Below are 13343 nucleotides of genomic sequence, written 5' to 3' on the forward strand. Positions count from 1 at the left end.
CACACTTCAATAACAAGCAAAATTTAGTAATCTAGAGCAAACAAATGAACTGTTACAGATAGCTGGATCAATGTAGTATTGCTCAGAAGCTGGTTTTCTGTTATGTTCAACTCAGTATATGTTAGTCGTGAAGAACACTTTCTGCTCATCTTGGGCTCAGGGCTGTAAGCATTATTAAATTTTCTTTGAAAAGCACGGCAATTCTCATACTAGGTTTTGCAGTATACCTGCTATAACAATCATAAGCCATGGCAATGTTTTGTTATGCAATCCTGTGGTGATTATTAATTATCCTGTATATATGAAAGAACCTGTTATGACTTTTCTATTTCCTTATATCACAGTACTTTTCTAACAGGGTTTTATTGAGAGTGATGTAATACACTCACTTGATTTAGAGGGATACAAAGAGAAAAGAAGGTAATTTCATCTCATTTCTATTGCCTCAGTATTAAGCTGGAGAAACCAGTTTTATCAGTATTAATGTGAACAAACAATAGACAACAGTTAAATTTTCCCACAAGGAAAAGTTAATGCACTCAGTCATCAGTATCTGATCCACTGTACTATGTGTACTCACACAGATAATATTCATTTACTGGCAGCAGATTACACTAGTTTTTTTCTTCAAAGATATCCTCTACATTACAAACATACATTTCAAATGTAGCTCAAATCTTACATTTCAAATGTAGTTTTATCCCATGTATCTAGTATTTATGAAAATACACATGTAATGAATTCAGTAATCAAAGTACCAATGACCAATGTTTGATATGTAAACAGTAGCCCAGGTTATACTTGTATAACTCTTGTATGGTGAGGGGTAAATTTGGCACTTAGGCACTTTAGAACACAGAGAACATATTGCCCATTGTCATGCTATATATGAAACATAGGCTCACTACAGTTCAAAATGCTTGACACAGAGGTCTACACCAACATTTATTAATCAATTTGGTTCATACTGCAAACATGAACTACTGCACTATATAGAAGCATAAATACACTTTGAAAAGTATCTTGATAATTTTTGATGATGGTCTAATAATATTTCAGATTTATAAGCTCTACTAAAATATTTTAAGTCCTCTGTAAATTGAACAAATAAGTCCCAGAGACTTTCTCTGGGACATGCAAAGTCTAAACCTTCTCAAACTATAATGTCTAAAATGACATAACAAAAATATCTTTTGTAAATTTTTTATTCATGAAACATGTCAATAAGCACAACGACAGAATTCACATGAGATACAGCAGCTAACATGTATCTCTAATATTGAAATGCAGTTATATTTCCAATGTGCATATGCAAAACATAACATGAGCTGCAAAGCAGTGCATAAAAAATATCCTCTTTATTAAAGACTTCTGTTGCCTGAATTTGTGTTTGGTTTTGAACAGGGACATATGCTCCTGCTAATGATGAATTATACTCAGATATACAGATCAGGATGTTTACCATCATATGACAGGAAAATAAAAGCACAAGGGGAACTAAACATGAAGCAAATAACACTGTATTGCAGAATCCTGATGCATTGAGTCCACTATTCTCATGTATTCATTTGTCTCCCACGCAACTCACTCTAGAAGTTTTAAAATTCAAAATATAAGTTTTTAAAACTATTACCTGTTTCATAACTTGTACTCTTCTCCAAATATAATTACAATGATCTAGTCAAGGAGGATGAGGTAGGCAGGGCATGTAGCACGAATGGGGGAGAAGAGGAATGCATATAGGATATTGGTGGGAAAGCCAGAAGGAAAGAGACCACTGGGAAGACCAAGTCATGGGTGGGAGGACAATATCAAAATGGATCTTAGAGAGATAGGATGGGATGGCATGGATTGGATTGATCTGGCTCAGGATAGGAACCAGTGGAGGGCTCTTGTGAACACAGTAATGAACCTTCGGGTTCCATAAAATGTTGGGAAATTCTTGAGTAGCTGCAGAATTGACGGGTTCTCAAGAAGGGCTCAGCTGCATGAGTGAGTAAGTAAGTAACGGTTTCAGGTTGTATGTCTTTGTCATATTTCACACAATGTGTGTCAGCTTATTCTGCCAACATCAAGGGCATTAAAATTCTTTGACTAAATTTCTGCACTTGTCATACTGTCCTAACTCTTTTCCTAATTTTACAGTTTAATCTCAATTCTGAATTTCCTTTTTCTTTTTGTGCAGTGTGTGTTGTGAGTGCGTTATCTGTAACATGTACATACACAAATACTAACATAACTGCACTATTACATGCTACAGATAGACCAGTCACCAATATATGCTATGTAAAAAAGGAAATCACACTTCAGAATTAAGAATAAATCCTAAAATTAGAAAGAGTATGACAGTATAAAAAGTGCAACAATTTTACCATACCTGATGATGGCAAAATAAATCAAAACATGTTGAGTGAAGTATGACAAATAAAGGCATACAACCTGAAAGAGTAAAAGAGTTTTGAAAATTTAAATTTTGAATTTTAAAACCTTTAGAGTGAGATACATAGGAGATGGAATTGAATATGCGAGAATAAAACAAATAAAACAACAGAATTGTCATTCTGACCAAAATACTGAGTAGTAGCAGTCAATTTCACAGAATGTGACTTGTTTTATGGAGGAACCTTGCTGAAATCTTTGACAGTGGTAACTATCTCCCCTTAGAGATAAACTGCCCAATTTCCTGAGTCTCTCCAGCAAATACCAGGATATTAAATATAAAAGGAACTTGTTCCACAGCTTGCAATTCCCTTTACTTCCACCACTGAATCATTTCAGCTTATTTCTTCACCAGCTGCATAGAGCCAACCTTTTCATCCAGTGACTGTATTAACCACTTCAGTAAATGTAACCACTGACCTTCTGCAAAAATGGCAGCTGATAAAAGGTGAGGTCACATTTGATAATTAACTTACAAAATAACACTAAAAACAATAACATCAACCAAGAACTTGGTCCTTTATTTACTGCATTAATAAATAAATATTATAGCAACTCAAAATGAGCCATGGGGAGCATAACAGGCTGAAAATCTCTGCAATTTTGAATTCTGTACATGCCTGGTTTATGGTATCAGTATCTTACTGATTGTAACATGGAAATTACAGATGTTTTGAAGACAATTACTATCAACTGAAAACTGGTCTCAGTTCTTATCAACTCATTAGCGATTGTGTAATTTGCAGTCAATATTCTTCCAGACAAAAATACAAAAACACTGCAAGAACAGCTATGAGTTTGTGACAATTACACAGAATTCACTGTTACAAAATTCAGGATTAATTTTAGCATAGACATCCCACCAATGTTGCACACTTCATCAAATCACAGCAGAGCTGAATTAAAATACATACAAGTATTAGACTAAAACAATACATACATAGTTTCCTTGCAGACAATGAACTGAAACATAATTTCGCACACATTCCATTCCTACATACTACATAATGCTTGATGGTAACACTGGAAGAGTTTAGGCAATTATTACATGACTATGTAACAATTTTCAACCTTTTCTGTTTAAAACCATAATTCATAGTCCTGTTTTAGAAAATAAAAAATCAATTTTAGAGGGAAAAACTGATATAGCTGACAGATGAGGAATATTCTAGATTAAAGAAAGTAAAGATAAAATGTTTAAAGGGGCAGAATTAATGGTGTTAAATAATTCAGGAATTTAACAAAGCATTATATCTGGGCAAAGCTGTTAGTTTTATATGAATCAGCAAGAGACACTTGTAATTTTTGTCATAATGTAATTGATGACAAGGAACTTGGGAGAAACAATTTATTGCATTTAACCTCTTCTGACTGGGTTGTCCAATGTGAAGCTTCTGAAATGCCACATTATAAAAATAAGAATATTCTAAATGATCTAAATCAAAACTCCTAAAAATTGTTTAAAAATTGTTAGTAAGGAAAAATAATATTACATACAGGTGGGATTTAAATTTAAATATTATGTAAGAAACTGTTAGAACCTTCTGAATAGGCTTTACTGTACCTTCTCTTCTACATATAAGCCCACAGAAATCAAACATATATGATCAATGATACTAACCGAATATATTATTATTTACCAAGAATAGTATACAACTCTTCTTTTCAAAGAAGATGCACATTCTAATTTGCATTTGTTCCACACTTATGCATATTTTCCTTCACTGTTTAAATGTACAGCAGCACATGGAAGTGTGTGTGGCACATGTGTAAACAAGTCATATGCAGACTATGCATTGACAGTTCATGGAGATGAAGGTATTTTTACATAAGAAGGTACTTGCAAATACTGAACACAATTTTATGGAGCCTAAAAACCGTTGTGATTATGCATCACATCATAACAACATTGAGGAGGCACAGAGATACAGCTTCAAGCTTTCCATACATTGACATGTGAATGACAGAGTCACATTTCCAGCTCCTTTACCCCTGGGAACAGAGTGACTAGTATGAACTGAATGGATCTAAGGACTTAACTATACCTGGCGGGAAAAAAAAAATCCCTGCCACGAATCAACCCCATTCCAGCCCATAGCCACTCCACTGATAGCTAACCCAGGTCGTACTACTGCCTGAAAATAAACAACGCTTCAAGTATTAAGCAAGAAATAAAAGTAATGGTTTTTAAGCACTGAGGAAGGAAATGTGCTACCAGTCAGCCATTACACATCTGTAAATAATATAATACTGGAAAAGGAGATGTATATTGATGTATTTCGGATTATAATTCTTTTATTTTGAAATTTATCCAGTAAAGATAAAAATACATTTACCCCCAAAACACTTTAACTTTGCTTCATGCTGGGTTCACAAACGAAATAAATCATGAAGAAAGCAGTCTTCTGGGATTTGGCACCTCCGACGTTTCGGAGGAACGTATTGCGATACATTCCTCCGAAACATCGGTTAACACCACATATACACGTGCCAAATCCCAGAAGACTGCTTTCTTCATAGTCACCACCGTGAAAGCCTCAAATCTTACATACGAAATAAATCATATTACATTTCTATGCTCATCCTCTAATTCAATGTTACAATTTTTAATTTCTTCACTCCTCACATGCCTTTTACCATCACATGGTCTAAAGGAATGAAGAGGCATTATACAGTAACAACATTGAACTGAACTTCGAATATGTACAATAAGTTTCAGTTATTTGTTTATAAAATATAATTCACTGGGATAATAGTGCATCATTTCCAAAATAATTCATTAGCATAAGGATTTCTCAAACCTGATATGAAGTCCAAGTTTCTGTCTCATTTTACACAAAAATCATTCTCTTTGCACTAGAACAGTATGACTTGGACTGATGAATACAGCCTCTGTTTCACATGTGTGGAAACGAATATGACAGTAAATGCTGAACACTTTGAAAACATGAATAAGACTGGATATGTAAAAACCCTGTCCCAACATTGAGGCAGAATGGGTAACAGTGGACTGCAACCACAGTAGGTTCTATTAAGGCATCTTTTCTTAAATAAAAGTGAATGCACAATGTTGCCAGCAACTGACATGGGACTAGAAGACACTCAATTTTATTTACTAAAGGATCACTATGCATGCAACTTCTCCCTGCAGGTAAGTTATGAGTGGCTGCAACTTATAAATATACAACCAAAATAACTAAACTAAATATTGCTTCAAACATGTAAAACATATAAATAACTAGCTCTTTAGTTCACAGAAATATTTAAGTTCAATGTTATTGGCAGTTTCTTTTTGTAAGTTCCAAGTCACAGATGTGGAAGTAGAATTTTAAGTTCACTGCAGAAGTTCTATCTAAAATTGTTCATATTTCTTAAGAATTAAATCAATAAAATCTTATGGTATCCACCAGACCTTCAGGATTTAGATTAGTCCATGGAAGACAACAGGACATAATTGGGAATATAAATATATGCATATGCAAAGTTACGTAACTGCAGAAGCATATTTTATAATTACATATTTACATGCACATGTGCACACATTCATCAAAGGGTTAAAAATCCTCACAATTCTCACAAAGTACATGGCCTGAGTTTAGAAAATTTCATAAGGCACTCATGCGGAAGACACAGACAAATGAAATGGCCAGTTTCACATGTCACACTCCCGATTTCTCTAAAACATCTACATTTTAATTACAACTTTTGACATCACATCATTTTTAGAGCATACAATAACCACAATTAAGTGATTTCTGTCACTATGAAAAAGGTTTCAGCATGATGAACTGTAGACATCGTCCAAAAACTTGAAAAGGGAGAATTATAGAATACTTTATACAAATCCTCTTCTGCAAAAGCAACTGTGTTTTGTTCACTGTGGTAATAAAGATATCAGTAATTTCCCATTCTCATTACAAATTTATGAAGATTAATTTACAAGTTTTAACTGTACAACATACTATTTCTTATGATTTGCAACTACTATAGCCCACTGGAAAATCTCTAAGCCAACTGTTCATAAGATTTACGAATTCATTGCCAAAACAAGACAAACTATCACAAGTCAGTACTTAATGACATAAATATTCAAACTGCCACCCTGAAATTCCCTTTATAGACTTTTAGTTTAGTTTCAGACTTTTAGATATATCTTACAGAGTAATCAATAATATGTTTGTTCCAAAATGATGCTACACCAACAAAAACTCCAAGAAGAAACCCAAGTTTCTTGCAGGTGCTGTCTCACAGTGTGTTATTTGCATAATTAGGTGAACAAAATTTTGAGTCCATAAATTACTATTTATTTTAATTGCTATATGGTGTCTGGGTATTTTCAATAAATTATTTATGCATTCTTTTTAGATGCATGGAGTACATACAGTGGATATCACATCTGTCCATCACACTGCCAATTTCACTGTGTAAATAATTCAAGAATTGAAGAATGCCGTCTTCTGGGATGTGGTGCCATGTACATCTTGTGTGAACCGAAGTTTCGGAGAAACATATCGCTTCCATCTTCAGGGTCAAAGATGAAGGCAATACAATCCTCCGGAATATTGATTCACACAAGATCTACATGGAGCCACATCCCAGAAGATGGCATTCTTCATAGTCACCACCGTGGAAACCCCAAATATTACACAGTGTTCCTCTCTGGGGAGGCTACTCATTGACACATTTGAAAACTCGAAATGTTATGAACCAAGAAAGCCAAGCTACTGTGTACCCTTCCCTTCCTTCTTAGACACAGGGGCCATAGCATCGTCCCTTGTTTCCTTCTTCCCTGAAGATGGAGGTGATACGTTCCTCCAAAACATCGGTTCACACACGATCTACACGGCGCCACAACACAGAAGACAGCATTCCTCAGTCACCACTGTGAAAACCTAAAATCTTGCAATTCAAGAACACGTATAATTTTGAAATTATAAACTGAAGTACCTTTGCAAATATTATCATGTTATTTTGAATTACATACAACTCATAGAAGTTTACATACACTTGCAAGATATCTTGGCCACTACCGAACACATCATTAAGATTAATATTGGGCTAATTTACCAAGCAATATTAATGCCATTACATTTTTTAATCTGATAATTACAATGGTAATTTTACAACAGGGTATTAATATGCTTACACTAATTCTCTACACTGAATTCAAGAAGCTCAAAGATAATGAAAGTACACGACAGAATACCACCTGGTTTCTTATTATTCATATACAAGAAAAAGGTAAAGCTGTCCTTGTAACAGGCCGTGAATGCCCATAGGGGTCTGAGAGGTTGAGGTTCCCACATCTTCTAGACAGTCAGCAAATAGATGGCAGTAAGGTTGTCAGTGTTACACACCTTCCTCCCTTTAGCCTCCAGGAAAATTCCTGGTACTCATTTCTGTCAGAGGCTCAGTCAACCGCAGGGCCATAATTCGGCTGGAAGGATTAGGTCAATTGAAAAATCAAATTACCTCATCAGGATTCGATCCTGTGACCTTCCAGCTTGTAGCAAAGTCCCTCAACAAACTATGCTACTGTGTGCCCCCCCTTATATGGGGTACCCTCCAAAATGAATAATCAAATGTATATGAAAAATATGACAACACAAAGACAAATATGAATGATAAAATAGTTAACAAAACAACTTAGTGAAAACCATCTTGTTGCTGTCACTCGTAACATGCATTTCTTCTTGGAAAGTATTGCTCTGAACACAAAATGTCGGTTTTTCCTTTGCACAAGTTTTTCTAGAATAGAAACAATGGGATTTGAACAGGTTACAGGCAGAGCTAGCATGCTGTCAGTAGCAGCAATTCAAGATGTGTTTCTGGTACACCCTTCTATAATCTTTACCATGTGTCTCTTGTGGAAGGTGCTATGGCATGGAAATGAATGTGGAGAAATGAAAAGTAATGAAAATTTCGAGACAACCAACCCCAGTCACAATAAAGATAGACCAAAAACAACTGGAGAATGTGAAATGTTTTAAATATTTGGGTAGCTTGTTAACAGATGATGGAAGGAGTACTAGTGAAATTAAATCCAGGATTGCCATGGCAAAAGCTGCATTTAGCAAGAAGAAGAATCTTTTTACCAGCAAATTGGACTTAAATTTGAGGAAGAAACTAGTGAAATGCTACATTTGGAGCATAGCTCTGTATGGGGCTGAAACATGGACACTTAGGGCAGTAGAACAGAAACATCTGGAAAGTTTTGAAATGTGGTGTTGGAGAAGAATGCAGAAGATCAGTTGGACCGATTATGTGAGAAATGAAGAAGTGTTAATTAGAGTCAGTGAGCAGAGGAATATCCTACACGAAATAAGAAAATGGAAGGCTAATTGGATTGGTCATGTTTTACACAGAAACTGCCTTCTAAAAGAAGTTATGGAAGGAAAGATAGAGGGGCAGATAGAAGTGACAAGAAGACGAGGAAGAAGACATAAGAAGATGCTGGATGACCTTGGGGACACACGAGGATACTGTCATTTGAAGGAGAAAGCTCTAGATCGCATTAAATGGAGGAATTGTTTTGGAAGAGACTGTGGACCTGTCGTCTTGACAGATTACTGATGATGATGAAACATCGAGGGAGTTATGCCTGAGATACTCTCAGCTAGTGTGCTGAAATGCATATAAGTCTTCATTCAATTGTCCATTATTATTATTATGTGAATTTAATCGAGCTTTGAATCTGATAAATTTTAGAAGAACTCTCTAACATTAAACATCAGAAAAATCCATTTGGCAGTTCTCTGTTATGTGGACGGACAGAGAGTCATGATGCAGCTAACAGGCACCAGAAAGATCATTCATGAGTACCTGGTGTTTTCAGCCAGATGTCTGAAAGGAGTTTTCTACAAACTGCATGCCCCATTACTGGGGGGGGGACCTAATAATTTAAAGCCCAAGAATGAGCAAAATAGCAATAGCAGTTCTTAATGATAATAATAATGAAACAGTTTTGCAATGGCATTTCACGGTGCTTTTTTTTTTCAAGTCTCATCAAACATGTAACACAATTCTTTCAGAAACTTTTCTACATTCAAGTTATATTATTTTTGTGTTTGTTTTGTTCCCTTTTATTGCTTGTGCTTGCTCTGTAATTGACTTATGGGCTGTGGAGTAAGAATTTAAATAAACAAACAACTGAACACTCTACAGAATGCAATAAAGAATTAAAGAACACATCTTCATCCACAACTTCCATTTCTCAAAGAGAATTAATGCATTTTATAATATTAAGTAGCCTGTACATTGTGTATTCCTAATTCTGTCTGGGCTGCGGCTGGCACAGCAATAAGATGAAGTTTATATCCGTGCCGTCTACATGCTGCTGCTTTAATGTCAGACAACTCGCAGTATGCTTTGTACTATCATAACAATATTTCACATCAAGTAGATTCTACAAGGTTCTGATGACCATAAATAGCACTCGGGATTACTGAGTTTTTGGACTTCATCCACCGTCCAGTATTCTAAAGAACAAAATCTTTCTGAAACTGAAATTGCTTCCATCCTCAGTTGAGGGAGTGGGTGACACTGAATCTGCTGGGTCTATTAGAAATTACTGGAGTACTGTGACTGGGAATGCTATTTCTAGCAGACCCAACTGAGTACATGTCTCCAACCCCCTCACCTGAGGATGGAAACAGATGGTTTTTGATACAGGGAGTTAATTAGCATACTGGACAGTGGATAAAGTCCAAAAACCAAGCAATCCTGAATACTTCATATCACTCTCTACCTACAATAATAAATTAAAAAATAAATTTTATCCAACTAAATGGGCAAATTTACATACTATGTATAAACTAAGTTGTCCCCTGTGCTTAAGTAATTAAGCACCACACCAAGAAGTTGTATGGGGGAGTGGATATATAGATTCACATTTTGTTCACCTCGGCACTAGCTGGAGGTGACTCGTCAGGTTCATGCCCATGCTGCTTTACCCCTGGTACTCAGTGGATACGAGGCTGGGTGGGCTCCAGAGCCTGTCTGCATGACATGGAGAGGAGAAAATTCTTGACCTTACCAGGACTCGAACTCCAACCCCTTGGTCATTCAGCCCATACTCAGCCGCTATACTGACTGCACTATCACAGCTCATTTAAATACTATGTATCTTCACAAATACGAAGGATGTATTTCCTGACATTTGAGATCAAGTACAGTTTTTGTAATACGCTTATATATGACTGCCTCTGTGGTCTAGTGGTCAGAGTTCCTGGCTACAGATCCAGAGGCCTGGGTTCAATTCCCTGCGCTATCAGATCTTCTGAGAAGTAGGGGGGTCTGGAACAGGGTCCACTCAGCCTCATGAGGATAACTGAGGAACTATTTCAAGGAAATAGCGGCTCCGGTCTAGAAAACCAAAATTAACAGCCGTGGGGATCCGGTGTGCTGACCACATGACTACAGGCCACGGAGTTTATATGATGTACAGATCTTGCAGCTAAGCACATTGTGCACATACACGAACAGGATAAGAAACCTAATTAGATACTAAAAAAAAGGAAAGATTTCTGAGAAACCACATGTTATAGTTCACTACTTCACTGAACAAATACAAAAATTAAGCACAATTTCTTCTAGAAAGTTCATAAAAGACTAAAAACTTCAAACTTCGCACTGAATATCAAATACATTAAAATAATTACTCCACAAACAAACAGAACTTTCTACAATTTCTAGTTTGTGTAAATATAAAACTACAATATGTACTCATAATGCTGCAATGTGTACAAATAGAAATACACATTCATTGCCCTGCCAGGATTTGAACCTAGATTGCAGCAACTGTACATCACCTACCACACTGGCTAATACACAGTGTTCCATCAAACACCTAATATGTACATACATTTATAAAGGGACAATTTCAAATGGAGAATTTCATTTTGTCTGCACTAATTAAAGCACAAATCTGGCATTGTAATAATTCACTCAAAGACAGCTGAATGAATCAGAAAGGCTCCATTACAGACAATCCCAGATAAAACACCTTGCAGTTGAAGGATATAAAACCTCATGAAATATGTGATCTATGGGTGAAGATTCATCTCCTTTCTGGGAAAAATAAAACTCTTCCAGCTCTGCTAAGCCATATTCTCTCTCTTCTGTCAGCACACTCTGTATTACCAAAATGTACATAGCGTGACTAATGCAGTATACTAATGTCGAACAAAGCTGTTCGTAGTGGAGAAACAGTAATTTTCCAGTGCATAGTACGACCATTAGATCCAATGTGCGTACAATCCTACTTCATTAACAGTTCATTTCATTACTGCAGAAGGGTGCTGAGCCATGCTATGTCCAGTTGGCATCACTGGTCCAGGTAGGAGGAAAATAATGATCCCTCAGGAAACCAATACTTCGTATTGCCTGTGAAGCAATTGTCTGATCTCAGCCAGACTGAAACTTAGTTTCAAAATAGTCAAAGCAAAGAGTGAGGAAAAGAATTTTTATTGTAAACTTTGTTAACTGACACAATGGCAGAAAACAAAAAAGTTTACACAGAAGAGGAGATTCACAGGATGGCTCCAAATTACCAATGCAAACCGGAAAACTTCAATCCAGCACAAGTTGGAAAGAAGAGTCCAAAGCCAGTAAGGGAGCCACGCTTGGGACCAAAATCTCCCGTGTTGCCTGCACCAACCATCTTGCAGACAAAAGCAACACCACAAAGGTACGAGTTGATACCATCCGATGCTATTTTCGGTATCGATGTAAGCGTAGTTGAAATAGCACACGGCAATCATTCTCAGCCCACTACAGCAAGATCACTGATGTAGCAGCTGAAGTATATGATGGTTACAGAGCAGATGACAGACAACTCGATAGAATAATCATGCATGAGGAAGTAGCCTACTATGCAACAGCAATGCTTCATCTAAAACTGCTAGAAGTGAAGGATAAACAGGGAATAAAGGTGCTGACTAGCAAAGAACAAGACATGAGGAAAGCAGTAAACAATGATACGTTTAACGTCTCTCAATCACTGTTTGGTTACCTAGACAAGACTGGCACGTACACCGACAAAATGGGCAAAGAGAGACTCCACGAGATCCCACCCTTGCCAGTTACTGTAGTCAAAAATTTCAGAGGCTACCATGCAGCAGAAGTGAGTGTGGCAGTGCACAATCTATTCGAGGAGGTACCATCACTTGGAATCACAGGTGATATGGTCATGGCCCTTGCATCACCATGTGCAAAACCACAGCCAAACATTCAAGCAAGGCGGCCAGAGAACTCACAATTTACCGACAACTTGTCAGGTAAGTTTAGTCAAATAGGGCCAAGGTGACCAGAGCTTACAGACAAAAGGTGAGGCACAAACAACAAAAATTCAGCAGTTCCCCATGTAGCATTGCAAAACTGCCCCATTTATGCAGTGCTAACATAAAGAATTAAACAGGCTCTACAAAATTAAGCAAATAATAACAATAACTCAAGATTAAAATGTGTGTCGCAACTTCCCTGGAATAAACTTCATTCCGTTGCAACCATGGGCAGCCTTACCCTTACCGGCTGGCGGAAGAATATCCAAACATAATTTTGAAGTACCCAAATGAAAACACAATTTCTGGTTCCCAATTCCCCAATTGTCGGTAAGCAATCTTTACTACACTATGTAGCTGTTCCAACTGCCACTGATAGAAGACTTCCTTTCTGAGACATCAGAAGAGGGTAGAAAGGGTCACGTGGTAAACGAAGGTACAGACTAACGATAAAGGACGCCAGGATAATGCCGGGGGGAGGGGGTTAGGGAAAAAGCAGCAGGATGCCAGCATTCATACATACATGAGCCAACTGGACACAGCATGGCTCAGTGTGGGGAGACTGCGTAAGTTGCAGAAATGAGCAAATCACTCTGACCCCTTGAGGGGGGGGGGAGTTAGATC

Source organism: Cryptotermes secundus, unplaced genomic scaffold, assembly GCF_002891405.2.
Source record: "Cryptotermes secundus unplaced genomic scaffold, Csec_1.0 scaffold375, whole genome shotgun sequence".
In the NCBI taxonomy this organism is placed as follows: Eukaryota; Metazoa; Arthropoda; class Insecta; order Blattodea; family Kalotermitidae; genus Cryptotermes; species Cryptotermes secundus.